Source organism: Diceros bicornis, chromosome 38 (assembly GCF_020826845.1).
Source record: "Diceros bicornis minor isolate mBicDic1 chromosome 38, mDicBic1.mat.cur, whole genome shotgun sequence".
Lineage (NCBI taxonomy): Eukaryota > Metazoa > Chordata > Mammalia > Perissodactyla > Rhinocerotidae > Diceros > Diceros bicornis.
This window is the reverse complement of record NC_080777.1, coordinates 4,263,069-4,269,775: the sequence shown is the minus strand read 5'-3', so window position 1 is coordinate 4,269,775 and position 6,707 is coordinate 4,263,069. Positions and strand designations below refer to the sequence as shown.

The following is a 6,707-nucleotide window of genomic DNA, read 5'->3' as shown; positions in this document are numbered from 1 at the left end:
TTTAGATTTTGATTGAGATTGCATTAAATGTATAAATTAGTTTTCAAAGAATTGATATAATATTGAAAATTTCCATGTACCATTTATTTAGGTGTTTCATGTCCTTCATTTTATTATTTTCTTTTCTTTTTTTTTTTGGCTTCCAACTGTATTAGTCTCTTTTTATGCTTTTGATAATCTCTTCCAGAGTTATCTCCTTCCATTTGTAGGTGCTGAAATGTGTAAGGAATACACTTCACATGTTGGCACTGCTATGAGCACAGTCTTTCCCTTTACTTCAACTCAAAATTAAGACTTGTGATTCTTTGTTTTTATATTCCAGTCCTAGACGTAGTTTTCACTGTAGAAGTTATCTAAAGACAGTCTTATGCTTTCTAGTAGTGGTCTACAACCGGGCTCTAGCTTCTCCAGGAACACTATACAAGATAGATTTAAACATGTATTAATCTAAGAGGCATTCTCTCAAACGAGTTACGAGGCATTTTATTTTTAGACAACCTATAGGACATGTTTTTTCCTCAAAAACAATGCCTCCGCTCCAGATAAATCTAAGTCAAAATAAATGAAGAGCTGAAGATAACGTCAGTCCCATTGGTCTAAGTCCTGGTGTTGTGTGGACGAAAAGCAGCAGCCAGTTATGACAGGTGTAGATCCAAAGTAACAGCCAAATTTGCTAACATTTTTCCATTCTTAAACCGTCTTTAAAGAAAATCACATACGGGGTCACACCATCCTCAAGCAGTCCAGCAGAGCAACCATGCCATCTGGATTCATGTTTTCACCAATAAAGAACTGGTAGTTTTTGAAATGAGCAAGGACGTGCTTGATTTGTTCTGCAGCGCGTCATAAAAGGTTTTACTGTTTCTGGTCTCTGTTCTTCAAGTTTGCCTTTGATTGATTTCATGTAATCTTTGATGTAATCTTGCAGGCTTCTTTGGTGAAGCTGGTTTCCTGCCAAGTGATGGTTCATGACAATATCAACACCAGTGATGACCGTGCCTTCGGTACCTTCGCCCTCGGAGACTTCAGCAGAGGCATTTCGACCAATGTCCCTCTGTCCTACTCACCATCTTCCCCTCCACCTCCAGGCACAGCCCGTCTGCAAGCCCGGATCTTGTAGATGTTGGAGAACATCTCATCATGGCTGATGAGGTCCCGGTAGATGATCACGGTGACAGCCAGAGGGAGACAACGGCGGTACAACTTAACAGGAGCCTGGAGCTCGTAGCAAGCGCCCTGGGGGTAGGGGGAGCGGGCAGAAAAGGCCCACTCAGCCACTCCCCAACCTCGCATAGAGGGAACTTCCACCTACGTCATCGCCCGCTGTGCCTCCCTATTATTTTCTTAGTGAGGTTCATTCACTTTTGCTAATATTATTTTTAATTACTTTGTAATTTTAAAAACTGTTTTGAATGAAATATTTTACCTGATTTTTTCTTATTGAACATTGATGTCATTTAATTTAGAGTTGAATTTGAGTTGTATGTGTGGCTCCTCCCATCAGCTATGTGTCTGAGATGTATATGAGATACGTGCTGAAACCTCTTACGAGTTCTAATAGTTTGTTCATTGACATTTTTGAATTTTCTTATGCTTACAGTCACTCCCTATTTTATATTTCCACATTTTTTAACTCTGAGGATAGATCTACCCTCTTGTGAACTCATTTATGCCTTTAAAATAGTTTTTAAAAATGTTATCCAGCATTTCTAGGTGTTCCGCCTATAGGAGAGTTTGGCGTTATATGCTCTACCTGAACACTGTAAATTATATTTTAGAAATTTACCCATTTCGTCCAGGTATTGGAGTAAAGTTATTCAGGGACTTTCGTTATTAAAAAAAAAAAAAAAAAAAAAAAAAACACAAACCCCAAACCAAAAACACAAATTTATCTCTATTTGAAACAGTTATATATATTTTATATATATTTTAAATTTTTACTTTTGAAACAATTTCAAACTGTTGCAAGTAAGTACAAAAAAATTTTTTCCCCCAAGAATCATTTGAGAGTAAGTTGCTGACATGTTGTCCCATCACCCCCAAATACTTTAGTGTGTACTTCCTACAAACAAGATCATTTTTCTGCAGACCAAAAGTCCATTCATCAACATTAGGAAATGATCACTGACTCATTACTGCAATCTGTTCCACAAAGCCAGTTCGAGCTTTGCCAGTCGCCCATAGATGTGCTTCAAAGCAGAAGGATCCAGTCCAGCACCATGCATTGCATTATGCTGTGTTGCTTCAGTCTCCTTCAATTTGGAACAGTTCCTCGGTCTTCCCTTGATTTATTTGACCCTGACAATTTTGAGCATTACAAGTCAGTAATTTGTAGACTGTCTCTCAATTTGAGTTTGATGATTCCACATGATTAGATTCAGGTTATGCATCTTTGGCAGGAATATCACTGAAATGATGCTGTATTCTTCTCATTGCATCCTAGAAGGTGGGAGTTTGATCTCGATTTGTCACATTATTGGGACTTGATTAAAGTGGTGTCCGCCAGGCTTCTCTGCTGTAAAGTTACCCATTTCCCTTTTGTAATTAACATGATTTTATGGGAAGTTACTCTGAAACTATGTAAATATTCCATCCTTATCACACTTTCTATTCATTTATTTCTTCCTTTGTATCAAGTGAGATGCAATATTTTATTCACTAGATTATTATTTATTCATAAGGTAATCTGTTTCTTTACTATTTTTTTTTTTTTTTTGCTGAGGAAGATTCACCCTGTGATAACATCTGTTGCCAATCTTCCTCTTTTTTTCTTTTTTCTCCCCAAAGCCCCAGTACGTAGTTGTGTATCATAATTGTAGAGTTGTAGCTCTATCTGTGTAGGATGCCACCTCAGCGTGGCTTGATGAGTGGTGAGTAGGCCCGTGCCCAGGACCTGAACTGGCAAACGCCGGGCTGCCAAAGCAGAATTCGAGAACTTAACTGCTACGCCACTCGACCAGCCCCATGATATCTGTAATTCTAATCAAACATTCCAATGTTCTTTCTAATTTTCCCTCTTTCCATATTTTAAACCCCTTTACCAATAATGAGACAGCTAGCTGCCATTATCCTTAACATACTTATTTAATCCTGTATGTAGCTCTCTTCACTGCCATTGCTCCTTTCCCCTCTTTTCCTTCCCCCTGACCTAGTGCTGTGGAAGGATGCCTTCCTTTCTTCTTTTGGGCTCCAACACCCCATCTACTGCTCCCCTATTCACATGGATGCCCTACTTACCCACCTTGGACCGAGTCATTCCTCTCATGGTAGCCCTCTTCTCCCCTCTTGGGCTCCGACATTCCATACCAATCCCCTCGCTGTGTGGACACTGTCTTTAACGTGCTCAGCCCTCTAGATCTCATGCTGGGCCTTCCTCCTAGATAGACACCCTCCTCGATTTTCTCTGGCTCTGACATCCTGTGTTGGCCTCCTGTGGACACCCTCAGGTGTACTCTGCTCAGGCTCCAGTATCCTGCTCTTGGCTTGCTGCTGACAAGAATTCCTCCTAAGCTCATGGGGCTCTAATATCCCATGCCTCTGGGTCTACTTCCCTCCACCCCCAGGTGGATGCCCTCTGACATCCTATGGACTGTGTTCCAAGATGCCCCCCTGTATAGAGGCCCTCTTCCCTCTGCTCAGACTCCAAAAACCTGTACCTTAAGGCCCTGGTGATGCCCTCCTTGCTCTACCTGATTTCTGACACAGTGGCTGTGCCCAGACTGTTGCTCTTGGTGCCTTCCTTGTGGACACTCTCATCACCCTGCCCAGACTGCCAAGGCCATATCAGGCTTCCCTCCTTGTGGGGACATCCTCCCCACTCTGCTTGGTCTCTGACATTTCATGCTGAGCCTCCATGATTCTCCCCCAACACCCACACTGCACAGACACCCATTGTGCTCAGCTCCATCTAACGCATGTGCTTTGAATTGTGGGAGAAGGGAAGGAAAATTTGTCAAATTTGGCAGCTTTCCTTATATTTTGAGGCTGTATTATTAGGTGAATATAGGTTTATGATCATTTTAAATTCTTGATGGATTTTTGGTCATTTTAGCCATATGAATGTCCCTATTGACTTCAGTTAATTCTTTTCATATTGAATTGTTTTTTTTGGATAGATATACGAACTTTATTTTGGTCGGTATTTGTCTGTTATATCTTTTCCTAAATTTTTTATGTTCCATTTTTTGGGGTAGTATTATTTTAGGTGTCTCTTATAAACTATATCCAGATGCATTTTTAGTCTAATCCAAGAACTTTTTAAGAGATGATTTAAAATCAATACCTGTATTTTCATTACTAATATATTTGAATTTATTTCTTCCATATTATTTAGTATTTACCATTTAATACAAGGTTTGTTTCCCTCTCCTTTCTTATTTCAGTATTTGTATTCTATATTGTATAAATATATAGTTAATGAAAATTTAAAATGTATTTTTTCCTAGCTAAATAGAAAGGTAATCTGTATTTCCACCAGCCCTGGTGGTCTAGTGGTTAAGATTTGGAGTTCTCACCGCCATGGCCCGGGTTCATGTCCAAGTCAGGGAAGCACACCACCCATCTATCGGTTGCCATACTGTGTCAGCTCTGTGTTGCTATGATGCTGAAAGCTGTGCCACTGGGATTTCAAATACCAGCAGGGTCACCCATGGTGGACAGGCTTCAGCAGAAGAGTAGGAAGAAGGACCTGGCTACCCACTTCTGAAAAAATTGGCCATGAAAACTCTGTGAATAACAGTGAAGCATTGTCTGATATAGTGCCAGAAGGGGAGAGGATGGTGTAAAAAGACCAGGAGGGTTCCTCTCTGCTGTACATAGGGCCGCTAGGAGTTGGAATCCACTCGATGGCATTAACAACAACAAAATCTGTACTTCAATTCTCCACAGATAAAACAAAAGAGTTGAAATATTTTATTTCCTTCTCCTGTCTCCGACCTTCCAACTTCCAATTTTATTTCTTGGCTTATAACCCAAAACATTCTGTTTCATAATTATTTTTTATAGAAAATACACATTTAGATTTACCAATTATTATTATTTTTTTTTACCAATTTCTTTGCTTACCCTTAATTTTTTATTCCACATAGTCTTTAGACTTCTTTTTTTCTCTCAATAGAGTCTATTCTTTGCTGGTTCTGTCAATGAAAATCTGAGGCAAACTGTCTAAAATATGGCCTGTCTGAAGTTATTGGTAATGGATCTTTACACTTGGACGATTCTTCAGTTGGATATAGCATTCTAAAATCAGAGTTTCCCTCTGTTGACTTCTGGCATTCCACATTTCCAAAAACAAACATAATGTCAAGCAGACTTATGTTTCTTTCCTCCTGGTAACTTTTGGGATAGTCTCTCTCTTTATCATTAATGTTCTGAAGTTTCATTACGTACCTGGAAGCTTGAATTAAAAAAACACTATCCTGCCTCTTGTTTTGTGTTTACATAGCTTATCGTTTTAAGGATTTAAAAATACTTATCTTGAGATACTTTTCAGATTGGTCTTGTCTATTTCCCTTGGTGTAACCTCTTCCATTTGCGGTGTCATTTACAATGTTTATCTTCTTAAGCATTTTATGACTCTCGTTTGTAAGCTCACACTCCACACATTTCTCTCATGTTTTTCTCTCACAGAAAACCACAGTCTGTTTCACAGCTCCAGACCAGGATGCATTTTGTGCTCAGAGATGCTCCTGCATGAGTGATGCATTTCCTGCCCGGTGCACGCTGATGGCAGGACACCACTCACCCTTCACGTATGAGGGATGATATTAGAAACCACGGCTACTGGAAATGGCTGATTTCTCTAGCAACCTTGAGAAATGTGCAAGGCTGTCCCAATCTCTATTCATGGGAGAGAGTTGTGTTTCACACTCAGCTCCTGGGGGTGGTGTTAATTTGGTCTTTAGCTGTGGAGATCTGGGAGATCCTGGCCGCTGCCTCTGCGCTTTCTGCTTAGAGCCACACCTAGCTCTCTGGCACCAAGTGGCACTAAGTGATTTTAGTCTCTGACAATTACCAGATATTCCCTTTGGTTATTTTCTTGTAGTAAATGGCTCCCTTTCTTATTTTCATAAGTAGCTATGTGTTTATTAATTCTAAAACTTTTAAAACCATTTCCATTTGGAGTGAGTGGAGATTTCAGAATGTGTTTAAGCCACTTTCATAAATATTAGATCTTCCTTGGCCTAGAGGAAGCCGAGACTCTTTCCAGTCAGTCTCGTGCTTGGGCTGTTAAGGCTTACTACGAAAAAGAAGTAGGAAGAGGGCTTCTGTGCCTGAACACTTGAAGAGGGTTGGGAAGGACAGAGGCTGGAAGAAGTTTGGGGGAAGGGATGGGGAACGAGCACTGCACGTTGCAGTCTGTATCATCCTAAAGTTGGTCCCATAATATGTCTGCTGTCCAGAAATTGTGAGGGCATAAAGACTAGGATCAGACCTGCTACGAGGAACGTATTTATGTACCTTGTTGCTGTGTCACCCAACAGAGCCAATTCAAACTGTGTGGCCTGGAGGCAACTATTATGGGTACACTTTCTGTATAAATTGAACCTCCCTCAGCCTGTGTATTGCAATCTCACCTGCCAAATGCCCAGCAACTACTTGAGGGGGACTGTCACTCAGCCTGGACTTGAGAGCTCACCTGGCAGACACCCCAGCCATTGTATCCTGGAATCAAGAGGTTACAGTCTTCAAGACCTCCCATGACAAAT

General features: G+C 40.5%; 1 pseudogene; it reads right to left on the bottom strand.

The window, feature by feature from the left end:
• Positions 1 to 579: 579 nt before the first annotated feature.
• On the bottom strand, positions 580 to 1,201 carry LOC131399576 (translationally-controlled tumor protein-like; annotated as a pseudogene).
• Positions 1,202 to 6,707: the final 5,506 nt, after the last annotated feature.